This window comes from Perna viridis, chromosome 8 (genome assembly GCF_037379345.1).
Source record: "Perna viridis isolate PV_CMFRI_1.1 ecotype Kerala chromosome 8, ASM3737934v1, whole genome shotgun sequence".
Lineage (NCBI taxonomy): Eukaryota > Metazoa > Mollusca > Bivalvia > Mytilida > Mytilidae > Perna > Perna viridis.
Genome location: NC_142452.1, coordinates 71,436 through 88,338, shown reverse-complemented (window position 1 = coordinate 88,338; position 16,903 = coordinate 71,436). Strand labels below are relative to the sequence as shown.

Genomic DNA, 16,903 nt, shown 5'->3' with positions numbered 1-16,903 from the left:
GATTGTCCCTTGTCTTGGAGTAATAAAATATTGAAATTCCATAACGTATGAGTGAAATATACTGAATCATTTAGTTATAAAGTATTTATGGGTCACGCGATAGCATCTTATTGCTCTGAACACGAAAAAAAATATTAAAAAACAACAACAAATGTCCATATTAGTTATATATGTTTAATGGGGATCCCATTCTCCTTGATCTAGAAGAATAAGAATATCAAAATTTCACAAAGTATAGGTTACATAAACTTTATTTTGATTTAATTAAACTTTGTAATCTGAAGTGATATTTTAGAAATCACGACGGTATATTTAGTTGATATTAATTTAAAATGTTGCAAATTGACTTGCAAAATCAATGCTCTAGGATTGTGAATAGTGATGTCCATAAATGATTGTAATTTGTAATTTCTTTTGAAATTCAAAAATGTTAACAGCGTTCCTGAAAGCATAATTCAATATTTAGATTTATAATTAAATACTGACTGAAACCAACGATGAACGTATGTGGTGTGGCATAATCTTTTGATTAAAATTGATGTTATGGTTATGTAAATTGAAAGCGCTAGTGACAATATTCCCTCTATACATGTGGCTCAATCAACCAATCGCTTTTTTGTCGGAACTCCGGTCATATGTACACTAATAAAATCATTCGCTCAAACAAAACAAAAAACAAAAACAAGACAAACAACAAAACAAACAAAGCAAAACAAACAAAAATCTTATGATTGGAATAGAACATATAAAAAAAAAAACACTACTCCTATGTTGAATTAATTTGTTTTCAAGGCATAATTTGGTTAGACATGATTTTTCTTATTTGATACATAGTTTATACAGCTTGAATAATGCCAAAACTTTAATTGAGATGCTTACTTAATTCTACCATTTCTTAAAAACATTATGAAAACAGTTGATTTTTACCACATATATAAAATTACCTAGATTTCTTAAATTTTCTCAATTATTTTTTTTAGAAAGAGGAATTGTGAACAAACACAAACCCGTCGCTACTTCTTTACATGCTGACTTAGTACCATTAATGTTCCTACTATGTACTGGGTTTCCAAACTTCACAAATCACCTTATAAATCAGAATTTCTTTCCTCTTCAAGCCATTGCTCTAGACTAAACTTTTTATTTTTTCTTAATAGTGCGCGCGATACCATACATATTTGACTATAATTTACTGTAAAAGTGGAATTCACTATTTTTGGAGTGTTAAATAACTTGCTTGAAGTGCTTGATGAATTAATGTGGGATCATCCGATTTTTCAACTTTATACATTACACTTCCACATAATCTAAAAAAAAAAAGTTATACATCTTGTAAAATGGTCATGAAATAAATCAGGATGTGAATATATTTTTTTGAATTCGTTTAGATTGTTTGTAGTAACAAACACATAAAAACTACGTTATTTGGACTTCTTTGATATGCTTCCAGCACTCGAATTCCTGATGGACAATAATTTCGTACGTTTTGGCGAAACTGTCAATCGTCAAGTTATTGGAATTCCATTGTGAACAATTTATTGGGTACCTCTTTCTGTAGTGTTACGAATCACAATTTATGACTGGAATAATTAAGACTCTTCCGAACAACATTTGGTAGAAAAACACCTTTAGATATTTAGGCGATAGTTTGGCTTTTAACAACGATATCTTAAATATTTATACTAAAGATATATATCCTGTAGAACAGCAAATAATCATGATAAAGAATGTCAGTTTCATGATCTTAGTATTCATATTGATAATGGTAAACTTAACACTTAATACTAAAAGGTACGATTAAAGGGGTGATTTTTCATTCCCTACTTTCAAATATCAGTTTTAAGATGGGAACTTCTCTTTGTCATCATTATGGTGTGTTTACATATTACAATTGGTTCGATTTTTAACTGTTTCCGAATTTAACGAAAATAATCGATTTAAATAATATAACTTATATAACCGATAAATTACTACATCAAGGTTTTCGATATCACAAGCTGGTAAGAACATTTACATTTTTTTTTAAACCGATACAAGGAAGTCACCGTCAAATACAGGTGTACTGCAATGTAATGTAATGTAAAGGATTAATACGTGCAGGTATCTCTCACCCTTTGTTTTACAGCAATATTCTACAAAAAGCACGGACAGCTGAATACTCACCCAACAAGTTATATGAACCTTTGAATTGGTAAGGGATATAGTTATGATATTGTTGTTAAACCGTAGGAGATAGCATTATTTGCTAATAACATTGTTTCACTCAAATGGTCTTTACATAGAAAAAAATACTATATTTAAAAGCAGTTTTTGGTATGACATGAGTTGTGTCCTTATTATATGACTTATGATGTATCGTAATTCTCATCATTGCATAGGAAAATTGAGATTGATTTTATATACGATGGGGACAACCTTTCGTAGGTTTAAACAAGTCTAGAGCTGACATACAAGTTTACTGCTAGTAGTCCTTAGTTTGTAAATGTGTTTAATTGATATTCAGTTTCATTTTCCGTTGTAACATAGGACTCAGACCTTTTTGAACTGATTTTTAGGTGTGTTCAATTGTTTAATATTTTTAAAGGAGAAATTGTGGTCGAAAAAGTATAACACCGCGACACTAATATGCCTGTCTCAAGACAGAAATTGTTGGTCTGTATGTCTTGTTTCGTTTTCACCTTAAGTTTATTTTTATGTTACTTGAGTATATAGGGACACCTAATTCGCTGCACCTGTATATAATGATTGTTTGGAGGAAGCTATAGTCTGCCCTGTGGTAGGAGAAATTCCTCGTCGTTTATTGAAGACCAATGGGTGGCCTTTGTCAGATATTTTCATCCCGTTGGGGTTATTGTATCTTTAATATATACACCAAACTTGATGGAACCATTAGTTTTGTTGTTAGCTTTGTTTTAAACTCATTTTGTGTCTGAAACTTAGATACCTACCACATCACCTGCAGAGTATTTAGTTTACTGACTTTTTAAATTCATATGAAGTAATTCATTCAATCATAAATACAAATTAGTCGTAAAAGTAATACTTTTCAAATGTACTTCATTTTCTTTAAAACACACATGTTGTCATTATCTGCCATTACCAAGGGACCCCTTTGGAATAATTAATTGTTCATTTGTTGTAGTTAATAAGTATCAACAATAAAAACCGCAGCAATATTGGGGCGGAAATTTGTGATTTGGCACAGTAAAAACAGATTTGCATTCCTCTAAAGGACAAATTATTTTGTCAGATACAGCTGTATCCCAAGCAATACCGGGTATTTTAATCCAGTTCAATCGAGCGTCCTTATTCACATCGTCCATGACAACAACATGTGATTTTGCTGCCAATTGTCGCATGTTTTTAATGTCTTCACTTGGAACATTCCCCACGTGACCACCGTCTATCGAAATGAAACTACATTTTTTCTCTGGAAATTTCATTGCGAATTTAAGTGTGTTTCTAGAATCACCTTTTACCAAATTAAGTTTTATGTTCGGAAAGTATTTTCTGATTTCCTTTTCCCCAATTTCACATCCTCTATTAACACATAAATCAAACGCCGTTATTTCAATATTTCCCTGAAAAAGAATTGCCCAGAATGAAGCTCAGTGCCCACCGTTAAAACCTTTTTCACATATATGCGATATTTTATTTCTGTTCATCATTACATACTTATAGTAGGCATATATTTGAGGTTTACAGATGAATCGTCTTGTTAAAAGATGTGTCCATCGGTAATAATACCAACAACTTTGTCAATGTTTTGAAAAATGGACTATTGTGCAAAAGCCAGAAAACAAAATTTGCGTCTGAAACAATATTGGAATTAGGTCTTTCTAAATTCGTATTCCTTTTACTGTTACCGAACACTCTGTATAAGAATAAGACGCTCGTTAAACAGACACCAAAGACTGTTGTTTTGGTACAAGCATTTCTATCATTATTATGCAATTCTTGATAAATATATGGTGTTAAAGAATAAAACAGACACAATATTATTTTATTGAAACGAGAAAATCCATGATGCATAATGCATAAAAATACCTTTTGTAAGACATGTCCTTTTGATAGAGGTACGTATATCAGCAATCGTAACAATAAAAGGTACAATGTGCGTTCGCTTTCATAGGACTCGACGAACGTTTCAGTACATTAAGGGTGTATTTGCTTTTTTTTTGTTAACAGAAATACAAAACATATATTTGTTTTAATTTTTTGAATGAACAGTTGTTTGTTTGAAATTATTCTGTGTAGCATACACTGATAAGGAAAACCATTTCGAAGTGTACATTTGCATTATATTCGGTACAAAAATTTCATGTGCTCAACCTTACTATTTTTAATATAATTGCAATGGAGTTAGAGTTTAAATTTGATATCTCAGCTGTCTTTTTACTGATTTTCATGTTCAAGAGTGCGTTTTATAAAGGGTTAGGTTTAGGGTAAAAGGGTTGGATATTATTAACTTTATAAAGATGCCAAGGTATTTAAAATGGGTAGAAAAATAACTGCATCAAATGTAAATATCACATTTCTAATTTTTGAAGCCGACCTCTTTACACTTGTGCAGGCTGTTGAGAAAGATCAGCAGTTGATTTTTACAGACCACTTGCTTTTATTTCAATTACATGAATTTCTGGTACAACAATCAAATGTGCTCCGCCTATTTTAATACACTTGCAATGACGGACTATAGGAAGAGGAGGGGACACACATATTTGTCTGAAGACATTCTAATATTCTTTTTCAAGTGAAATGCCGAGATACTGAAAAATTGAAGACTGACCTTTTGCGCGTCTTTCTTTCTAACCCTTGCCGGAACTACTCCCGGCATACCTAAAACAAACCTTGATAAGCATATTTTCTCAGTCGTCCCTTAACCGATTACCATGATCAAGGGCGCGTTGGAAAAGTAATAGAATTAGCTTTCCTTAAGAGAAAAACTAATAAGAAGCAGTCAAGAAATGAAGACAATATTTACTATTACACCAAGATCTTATCCACTGCTGATCAAATTGATGCAGGAAAGATAAAGCATATAAGGGTCTGAAAAATTCACAACGATGTCAGAACTGTCAAATATAAATATAGCTCGAGGTCAAGTCCAGCGGCGGGAAAGACCGATAATTTGCTTTTTGAAAGGATGAGAGTCCACAAGGTCTTATTCTGCCTACTGATATAATTGATAAAAAAATAAATAAAATTCAGAAGAAAACTTAATAATAATGTTATTCTTATTGTCAATTTTCAATCTTATGCATTAAGTTTGTAATTTAAATTGTCACGATTTAGAATCGATTGCACAAAAATCGTCTCCGAGGCTATTCAGGATATAAAATTGTATTTGTTTTACTCTTTTGCTACTTATTTAATAGTGACTTCCAGCTTTAACGAAACAAAATATTGAAACTGAACGTGTGCATTTATTCATTCTTTTTACAGGAAATAATAATGTTGTGGTTATCCCTGGATCTTTATGTCAATTAATTTTAGAACGTTCAAAAATTACTATAAAATTCGATTCAAAAATGACCAATTTTACCTGTACATGTATTATGTGACCTACATAATTGTCACATGATTAAAAACGTGGCCACACGTGTAACATAATTACATTGATTTCAATACTTGTATGTTTAGTATTTGTATAAAACTCGTAGTGTTCTACACTATGTTTTTAATAAGCTGACGAAGAAACTATAGCACACGCAAGAAATATTTAACGCTCTCCTGATTCTTCTTTTTTTCTGTAAAAAAAGCTCTGTTTATTCATCTAATGAAATGATTACGAAATGTGTTATCTCAAAACACTTCTGTCAAGATTTTTTTCTTCTTTCCGGAAAAATATCTCCCATACATGCATATGTACAATGTACACATATCGATGGTAAAGGGAAATTATCGACCATACTTTACGACAAACGTGATGACTTTTCATTCAGAATTGTCCATTTGTCTTTCATCTGTGGCAACATCCCTTCAGCACCTGCATATGGCGTGTCCATATCACACAATTCATGCGTTATGTCAGAACTTGCCAAAACTACGCAGATATTGCAGAGTTCTTATGGAAGATATTTGTTCATTTTTTTCGCAATTTTGTATGTATAAACTCCTGTCAGTTTAGGTTCCTGTATATAATGTAAAACTTTTTTCTGTCGTATACAGTGTACCTTTACTTTTAAATATGCCATCACTGACTCGTATCTATATCAAAGCTTGCACTGTTACCTGATCAGTTACTTTGCCCTACTGTTCATAAGGTATAACGGTTATGTCTAAATATCTCCATGTAATTTCAGTAATTGTTAAGACAGGTTTAACCCGATAATGGTCCAAGCTCTCATGGCATGCTATTAATTGTAAGCAGTTCAGCTTTTAGCCGTATTTTCGAATATATTTATGCAAATTTTAGCGTCTATATTTTGTGTTAAACAAAGTAGTCTTTTATTTCAGCTGCATTCTATGTTACGTTTGTATTAAATTCATGTCTTTCCAAAATTGTGTTATCCGCATCTTAAAAACCTTGAAAAAACAAAGGCAGGCGCGTCTCGGAATTTGGAGGGGTGCGACAATGCATTATTGGTTGTTTTGGTTATATAAGCGTGGCCTGGCCGCGAACCGAAATAGTGGTTTGAATCTTATTTTAAGATATGACCAGTTACTTTTGCATTTGAACGGAAGTACAATTTGCATTAGCGTTAATGTTCGGAAACTCAAATGAAGAAGATCCCCCTCTTACAATATTCCCCCCCAAAAAGGAAAATTGACTTAGCATCAATTTTACGACATATCTTTTTCTTATAAAACTACGCTAGAATTTGTGATTGATCATTTTCATACAGTACAGCATTGGATTGGTGTTTACAAATAAAAACTTATTTTGATCGAAAATTGAATTGTGTCATTTCTGAGCTTTTTATCCGACCTGGCTGAAGGCAATGTGAGCTATTACCATCACTTGGCTTCCGTCGTCGTCATCCGTTGTCGTCGTCGTCTTCCGTTAACAATTTTTTTTCAAAAATCTTTTTCTCTGAAACTGCGGAGCGGAATTATGTGAAACTTTGCATATATGTTCCTTAGGGTATCCTGTACAAAAATTGTGGTCAGATATTTGATCTATCAAAAACATGACCACCGTTACTAAAAATAGAACATAGGGTCATATTGTAGTTTATCTTCATTTATCTACATATATCTTCAAAACCGTTAGGTTAAGCTAAATTTTTTTTTTGCTATGTTTAATGTTATTTCTTTCAAAAATCTTCTCATATACTACTTGACCACTTGGAACCAAACTTGGTAGAAATGTTCCTTAAGGTATCTTACACAAAAGTTGTCTCTGATTTTTTATCCGTCAAAAGAACATGGTCGCCGTTTTTACAAATAAAACATAGGGGTTAACTTGAGTTTTTTGCTTATATCTCCAAAACTGATATGGTAAAGGTGTTCCACATGATAAAAATAGAACATAGGGGTCAGAATGTATTTTTATGCATAAAGTTCAAAAACCATTATGTTTAGCCAAATTCTGTCATAGGGTAAAAGTGTACAGCATGATGAGATCTATCTGTGGTCAAAGTTTTATTTAATCTGTTAAGCCATGTAATGGTCCTTATGATAAGTCCTATCAAAGTTGAATTTATTGGAATTGAAAGACAGGTGAACGGTTCAGGCTCTTGGGAGCCTCTTCTTTCCCATTATCATGACAGATGAATACTGACATTTCCGTAAGCGGAGAGTCGTCTACTGGTAACACCTATATATAGATGCCTTTATTTCAAACTTTCCTACATCAATTTGATACTATTCGTAATTATACGTTTCAATGAAATTGTGTCATTTGCTATTTTTCTCATTTACTAGTATTTATCTTAAAACTTCGTACATATTATATGCATTAGTGTTCTAGTAAAAGTAATAATAAGTTCATCAACAATGAATTATACATTTACGTACGTATTATGTTTTTTCTATTGTACTCAGAAAATATTAAATACAGCATGGATCTGTCTGTCTGTCTGTAGTTAAGTACAAGAAACATCAATTACTTTTAATTACTTATATTGAAGAAATAGTCTCTCATGCAGTGCTACCATGTAGTTGAGGAGGTAATGGATACACATGATTTGTATATTTGTATACTGTATCAACTAAACAAACAGATGATCATGTCGATGAACATTTTATTCAAAACGGTCACAACGCAAACACAGTCCGATTCACAGGAATTGAATAGGTGAACTGTTCTACAATATCGTGGTAAGTAAAAGTCATTTTGGATGAAAAAATCGAACACTTTAGAGTGCTATGGATTAAATGTTAAATATGTACATTAAATATCTTTCTATTTCCGAGCCCCGTGCAGGTCCGGGTGTCAAAAGAATAGGCGTGCAGCAGCGTTTAGCTTTTAAAAAAGGCCTGATGATATTTCTGCAGATTGAGCATTGTAGCATTGCCTGTAATGATTCTAATGCAGTTTTTTTTAAGAAATCCAGTACATAGACGGTAGATCACACTTGGTAGAGAAACCAAAGGAGGATATCGAAGATTTTTGGTTTTCCACTTTATCTTCTTTTGGAGTCTTTGCAATAAGGCGGATTATGTTTTTAACTTTTTTATGATGGAGGATGATATCCAAATCAATTGCATCTATACCTTTTTTTGACAATGGACGAAACGATCGTTTGTCTCCATCTTACTTTTCAACACGAACTAGTTTAAAGAGTCTGTGGCAACCAATATCCAAAAAAATGCCAGAAGTCAGTAAAATGATTTGATATATTCAGAAACTAGAGCGTCAAAATTCACTTTGCAAAAGGAGTATAGTAAAGTGAGAGGAATAGAATAGAGTTCAGATCGAATGTCCGAGTCAAGAAGACATTCTTGAGGCTTTTGTCCAAGAGGTTTTTGTATGAAAGAAAAAACATCTATGGAGACGTCATGCATCTTCGGTGATGTATAGTGGAGATGGCTACGATTTTTTTCCGTCTTATATTTTTGTCAAATAAATTCTTTTATGTTTTTGTTATATTTTTGTAGAGAGGATTGAATGATCCTGTTGATTAAATTATTTATAATATAACGGGAAGGTGTTGATAAAAATTCCGAACGATTACCGTACATTCGTGTTTGTTATCGTTTGAAAATCGCTCAGTTCCTGCAGAATGGAGAAAAGTAACCCTGCAATAGTCAAGCCAGTTTTTGATATTATTTTACATAAACCTGATGGAATTTTTTTCACATCTAGAGTGTTCAATGCCTTTCTAGATGCACAGTCTTGCCTGTAGTCAAAGGAAAATTAATGGTGTTATTGGGACTATATTTGTCGAAAGGTATTGATGAACTTTAAGAATAACTGTGCAAAATCCTGCTTCTGGTTTAAGTTGACATTTTTCAGTCTAAATTCATATATTTTGAATTTTTAGACATATCAAGAGTTATTGCGTCCATCTGAAGGTCAATATTTTCCAAAATGTTTCACCCACATATTGGGAAATTGTATTGTTTTGATAACCTTAAATTGAGAAAAACTGTACGGAATATCCTGCGTGTTGTGCAAATTGACATTTTTTTTTCAGACTAAATTCATATTATTTGGATTTTTAGTGAAATTTGTAGTAATTGCATCCGCCTTAAGAATTACATTTTTCCAAAGGTGATATGTTTTTAACAAATTTTGAGAAATTTTGCTATTTTGATGACTTTTGAATTGAGGAAAATTGTTCACTAAAACCTGTTTCTGGTAAAAGTTGAGTTTTTCTAGACTAAAACACTTCGTTTTGGATTTTCAAACTTATTGATAGGTATTCCCTCCATCTGAAGTACAACACTATTCCCAATTAAGTATATTATATCAATTGTGATTGTTTTGGTTTTGAAGACTTGAAATTTGACAAAATGTTTACATTATTCTTTGTGTTGTGAAGATTGATATTTTATAGACTTGAAATACATATTTTGGATTTTTATACATATTTTGAGGTAAAGTTTCCATCTGAAGTACAACGTTATTCCAAATTTAGTATATTATTTAAACAAAAGGAAATTTTGATGTTTTAATAATCCTTAATTGAGTAAAACTGTTCGCAATGTGAGTACTGCAAATTGACTTAATTCATAAATTTTGGATTTTTTTAAAGATTTGTAGTGAATGCGTCCATCTGAAGTACTACATTTTTCAAAATGTGATATGTTTTAAAAAAATTGAGAAATTTCAATAATAATATGACTTTCAACTGAGAAAAACTGTTTGCAATATCCTGTTGTAAAAGTTTACATTTTTCAATCTAAAAACACATATCTTAATTTTTTAACATATTGAGAGAGGTATCCAACTAAGGTATTACATTTTACCATATATGATATATTTTTAAATTAAAGTTTTCAGATGTATCGCAACCACATGAAGAACTTCTTGTTCCCAAATATGGTATTTTTTTTACAAAAGTTTTGAGAAATTATGTTGTTTTAATAACCCTTATCAATGATTAATGGAAGAAAAATGTGATATTTTTTTTTTTTTTATATAAAATTGAAGAAACTTTGTTGTTTTAATGACCTTAAATTGAGAAAACTCTTCGAGAAATACTTTGTGTAGTAAATATTGACATTTTTAAATTAAAAACATATAAGTATTTTTGATTTTAAGATATATCAAAGTTATCACATCCACCTGAAGTACTACATTTTTTTCAAATATTTTATGTTACTGCAACAATCCTAAGTTATTTTGTTGTCTTTGATGAACTTAAAAATGTAAAACTTGTTAAAATGTCTTATGTGGGGCGCTATTAAAGGGAATCCACTAGAGGCAGCTAGAGACAATTACAGTCTAATAACGAAACAACGCTTTTATTATGTTAATATGACTTTTTTCAATAATTGAAATTAATTTTGTTAATAACTAATGAATTATAATAAAATTTACGCGATAAGTAAATTCATATTATCAAATATTGAAGAGTGCTATTTTAAGGACTCTGCATAATGGCGACGATAGAGTCATCTTCCAACGGTCAGTTTTCCTGACCAACAGATAGAATATATTAAGTAATAAAATAGTATTATTGCGTAAAGGTTTTCCATATTGGTTTAGTTATTGGTCCGAGGCTAATCACATTGGAATAGGGCGTAGCCGAAGTCCAATATTGCTAGCCTAGGTCCAATTATTTAGCCATATGGAAAACTTTACGCAAGTATACATTTATTGATTAACTAGTCCAATACGTCATATTTACCTTGGCCAATATGGTTTATAACCAGGACAATATGATGTATTTGAAGGGTAAAAGCCGTATTGAACGGCTAAATATCAGTCCATCGTTACAAAGATGATATGATTTGTAAAACGTAGGAACGCATAAAAGGCAATAACTAAATATTTCAAAAATATAGTTGGAAATATTTTGATAAAATGCAATTTCTTAGTTTGCCATTTAATTTCATTCCTTATATTACAGTGTAACAATTTTCGGTATTCAAATAAGTGGGGAAAATGACTGCTCATATGGCTTCAGAGTTAAGTTTTTAATATTATATTTCAAAATATTCGTGTATTTTTATTTTAGTTTTATTTCTGTCTTTGTATTTATATCATATATCAGAACATTTTACTATAGTGTTACATACTAATACAATTGCAAATGTATACACTATGCAGAGTAAAAAGTTTAATCCACTTAAAATATTGGTTCCCAGCCATATTTGGCTTACAAGACACTTTATTCATATATATATATATATATATATATATATATATATATATATATATATATATATATATATATATATATATACATTTTAAAAAAAAAATATTATGTGATAAAACACAATACTTTCATTAGGTAATCATTTAATAATTTCAAGATTCAAGATTTATTTATAGCCTCAGACAGAGTAGTTGTTGTACAAAAGGACAAACACGCTATCATGTATATAAATAAAACAAATTTAAAGACGGAGTACACAGAACAGTCAATATCATAAGATATATGACAACATACAAATTCACATTTACATTCTTACATATTTACCTTTATACGATATTAGCCTTTTTTCGTAATAAAGCACATACTCTTTTGTATAATTGAACATTACAGATAGACAATAATCCACCAAATTTAATCATATTCGGGTGTTTGAGTAGTTATCTGGGATGAACAAGATCTTAAATAATTAATTGATGGATTATTACAGTGCAAGAATATGTGAAATATTCTCTCACCCTTTTCTAACATATTCTGTAATTTCGTGGGCCCAACACAACCTACGAGTTACTATGGGTAGTTTTAAGTTGGAACAAAATAATTTTGTTCAATGAATACGTGCTAGAGACAATTTAGGAAAACATGGTTCAAAAAGTAAAATATAATTCATCACAAGATGTTTTGTGCATTTGAAAAAAAATACGATTGAAAGAACTGATCACAGTATGTCTGGTTGACTGCGACAATAAGACCCGTATTACTAAATATTACTAAAACACTTTACCGCAGGGAGTTGAGTCCTCGAAGTTGACTCTCTGTTCGCCATTACCCGTAATCCACAACAATAGTCCGTTTTGATATTTGACATCATAAATACAATTATCATATAAATATTTGTGTAATTCAATATTGACATAATTCAGAAAAAAAGCAACAGAATATAGGCACATTAACATCATAATTATATTTTTTTGCTTATACACTGTGATAGTCTCTATTTGTATGTAGTGAACTATGTTTTGTATTACCGTCCTGTGTGTAGTGAGCACGGACAGATTTTTAGACTACATATATTTTGGAGTTTTAGATATATTAAGAGTATCACATAAATCTGAAGTACTACATAATTTCAAAATTAGTATGTGATCACAAAATCATGAGAAATTTTGTTGATTTGATGACTTTTAATTGAGAAAATTCTTGTGTGATGTGTAAGAGTAATCAAGGGAACACACAACAAAGAACATAAAGTAAATAAAATCATTCATACAAAGTAACAAAAGCAACTCGGACACCACTAAAAACTGGGTGCATGGAACAGGTGCACTGGTAGGGTAAGCGTCCTCTGCTTTTCTTAAAACACCCGCCGTGTTGCTAATAAAAATTCAAGTCCGGGGTAGACAAACGAGAAAAGGAAAACTATGACCCGTTGAATAAATCAGTTTTCATGGTGCAGATAGATACACCATGACGATCCACGAGTTCATGATGCCGACCATAAAACTTCTGTAGTGATGACTTAAATCTTGTAGCAACATAACCCTGTTCCAGAAGCCTATTTGTTAAGATTTATAGCGCGATACAAAAACTCTGCGTAGTTTCGGCAAGCTCTGGCATAACGTGTGAGTTATGATATGAACACTCCATATGTAGGTGCTGAAAGGATGTGGCCACAGGTGAAAGGAAACTTGTTGACAATACTGAATGAAAGGTCATCACGTTTGTCGTAAAGTTTGGTCAATAGTTTTTCTTTACCATCGATTTCTAAGTATAGGTCAAGATATGAAGCTGACTTCATAGTGTCTGTAGTATCCTTTGTCTCAAGTTCTTTGGGGTAGATGCGATGTATCAAATCTCCGAAATTAGGATTGTTTAAAGATGATACGTCATCTATATAGCGGAAACTGAGATTAAAGGATCTTAAAATTGACATTTTAAAGACTCAAAACACATATTTTTGATTTTTAAATATATTAAGAGTTTTCATTATATTGTTTTATTTCATCATTAGTTCAGTAGTTCAGTCTAAAGCTTCGAATTAATGACAGGCTTATGATTTAACTTGAGGCATTATATTTCATACGAAAATTTACAACTGACCTGTTTCTACTATTTAAATCGTTTAATGATTAATTTCTGATTTAATCCATTTATAGAGTGACTTGGTAATATAAACAGAAAATTTATTTAATACGAAAAGGACAACGGCCAAATGGATACAGCCATCGGATATAAATTAGTTTTCAACAAAATATCGATTTTGTTATTCCCAGATTCATATCAAAACACAACATTGCATGATAGGTAATTAACGCTAATCGAAAGAAAGGGCTATCATGTTTTGCACATCGTTCATCTGGTATCGCACAACGTATATCGTGTTTCGCACATCGTACATGTTTTACGGTACATCATATAACATTGCACATGATGTATTGCACATATGTCGTACGTATATACATCGTATACCGCATATAGAGTGTCGTACAGCGTATACGTGGTACGTGTACTTGATCTAAGTACTCTGGGTCATCATGACTCGACGATTCATCCGTCCAAATTACAGTACATCTAAGACAAAGATATGAATGGTCTTGTTACTATTATAAAATCATTACACTTTAAGTTTAACAGTTTCCTAAATAAGAACATCAGGAAGAATCTGAAAACCGTGTTCAGTTCAAAAATATCCAGGATGGTCACACATATACTCGTATGGTTAGGGGTAGATCGTAACAGGTAAAATAGCGTACCTTCCCCCTTTTTTTTTGCCTACTAACTTACCCACAGCGTCACTCTATAGAAAGTTTTACAAATCGACCTGACCCTGATTTGTACATTGATTCATGTTTTTAGAAGAAATTTTATTTGATTAATTTAAAACTGATTTCCGCTGTCGGTTTCTTTAACTTTAATAATAATTTAGATTGCTTGACACGTACACTTTATGTTAATGCTAAAAACAAAAATGGTCGGCGTGTCATTTGTGTGCAGTCAAAACTACAGCCAGTGAAAAGGGGAAATTTTAATTAGGGACGGTTTTAATATCAGTGATTTGACTGGTATGAGTTAAGTCTTCCATCACAACAAAACATAGACAAAAATCAAGTAACTATGCCTCAATTTAGCTTTGCCCATAAATCTTTACTAGTAAGAATTCGAGAGACCCTTGACTTAAATAGAACCAACTTCTCATTTTTAATATTCTAATCGAAAGTCTCGCATAAATTAGCATGATACGACCACAGCATTTTAACTCTATTAGCTTGGGGCAAATCCAGACATTATACAAACTTTTCTTTTTACACGGATAAACAAAGGGACTTACAATTCATTATGGACATATCATTTAGATACAATGTTGTATAGTATTTGAAGTTTAATTTCAGTACAAAAAATTCTTCCTCAGTGTGTACTGAAATTAATTAATGAATATGAAATGATATAGTAAATTTGCTAAGTATACCTCTTAATGCTATACTATTTAGGTAGACAATTTCATTAGAAATGTAAAATTACACCAGAAATAAAAAGCCGATCTTTTTTCGGGCATGACCCCTTATTACTCGAAAACTGTGACAGATATCTGAAATCTGATTTAACAACACATGCAGACATTTTTATTAAAAATTAAGAGAAAAAAAAATCAAAATCAGACCAGAAATAAAAAAAGTTAGCGTGTGAATGCTATTTAAAACCTGTTATTTATTCTAAAAATAAAATTTTATAAGAAACCAATTACATAAAAGAATTATCGAAATTCAATGAGAGGTAAACCTACTGCATTATTTTTTTTTTAATAAACACCTATTTTACACCTTTTGGTACCTTTTTGCAGAAAAGTAGGGGTCAGTGACCCCATTTCATATAGCAAACATCCTCAAGCAGCAAGTAACAATATATCAACATTTCATTACATTTGGTTCACTATTACTAAATTACAAAAATATCAGCAGTGCCCATGAACACGACAATGCAAACGAGGACAACAACGCTCCTGATGAGGGCCGTACGGCAGAAAATTTTGGGCATATATTCTTTAATGTTACACGTTTTATATATATTTTATTTATATGCAGTTCCTTTCTACCTTTTAAACGTGACTATTGTTCTCTCATTCATTATTCATAATTGTTCCAGGAACTTAATATTTGATAACTCTCAATGAAAAGCATAACAAAGTAAACATAAAATCAATTTTTATCAGACCCAAAGTGCTACTTTATACAGGCATAATCTTCTAAAGTATTTACACACACTACAATTCTTATATTACAAGTAAGAAATGAGCATAAGAAATTATAAAAAAGAAATTAGACATTCTGAGGGCAATCTCAATAAGATAATAGCTCATTGTTCAAGTTATTTGTACCATCCTAAACCATGAAGATATTCTCACCTAGGAAAGATCAGACATGAATTATTTTCCCTTGATGCGCATCTAATAAATCATTTATTTTTGTTTTGTTTTGTTGTCTTGACTTGTGATACAAAATCACACCATAGGGTATCAAGCTAGGACGATACCTTTGGTATGAATGTGATGGTCTGGCTTTATGCGTTATTTCTAAAACTAATATCCTCAAAACTATAACCGAATATTCACAGAGTAAAATGCTATAAAAATGACATAAATGTAATGCTTGTTTTGATTATATCATGATAAGTTTAATGAATAACCTAATAGCGGTGGAAAGGGAGGCCACTTCAGTGAATTTGAATTTTCACGGTATAATTAATTCTTCGATTTTAAGGGAAGGGTCGGGTCCACCGCCGCCTCTGCTTTCTATAAAATTTTGAATTCATAAAATAATTTGATGATTGATTAAAAGAGAAAACTGAACAATAAAACATTTTTTATCCCATTAATGACCATTTCCAATGGTACTTCCTCTCAAATTCTAATGCGGCTAATAAAGAAATGGTGGTAATGACAAATAAAAAGTGAATTATCTTCAATAATGTGTGAAGTAAGTAGAAACGTTGAAGATTTCTGTGTATGTTTTTTTCACTGTTCTTGCAAAATATCTATTTATGACTGTGAGATATTTCTCCTTTTGTTACTACCAGTTCATTAATAGTACCAAATGGACTGAAAATCAGCATTTTGGTAACTAAGTTCTTTTTCATTAGGATAATGATCAATTCACAAAATTTTGACTCCATTTTACCTTGTGTAAACAAGAACTTTA

General features: G+C 31.3%; 1 long non-coding RNA gene across 2 annotated transcripts; it reads left to right on the top strand.

The window, feature by feature from the left end:
- The first annotated feature begins 3,702 nt into the window (after positions 1-3,702).
- LOC148608701 (uncharacterized) lies at positions 3,703-10,945 on the top strand. 2 transcript variants are annotated; one of them, XR_015914498.1, is made up of 2 exons: positions 3,703-4,076; positions 8,494-10,945. It is a non-coding gene; the product is annotated as an uncharacterized LOC148608701 (long non-coding RNA). The 2 variants fall into 2 exon arrangements; XR_015914499.1 differs by having other exon boundaries at positions 8,483-10,945.
- Positions 10,946-16,903: the final 5,958 nt, after the last annotated feature.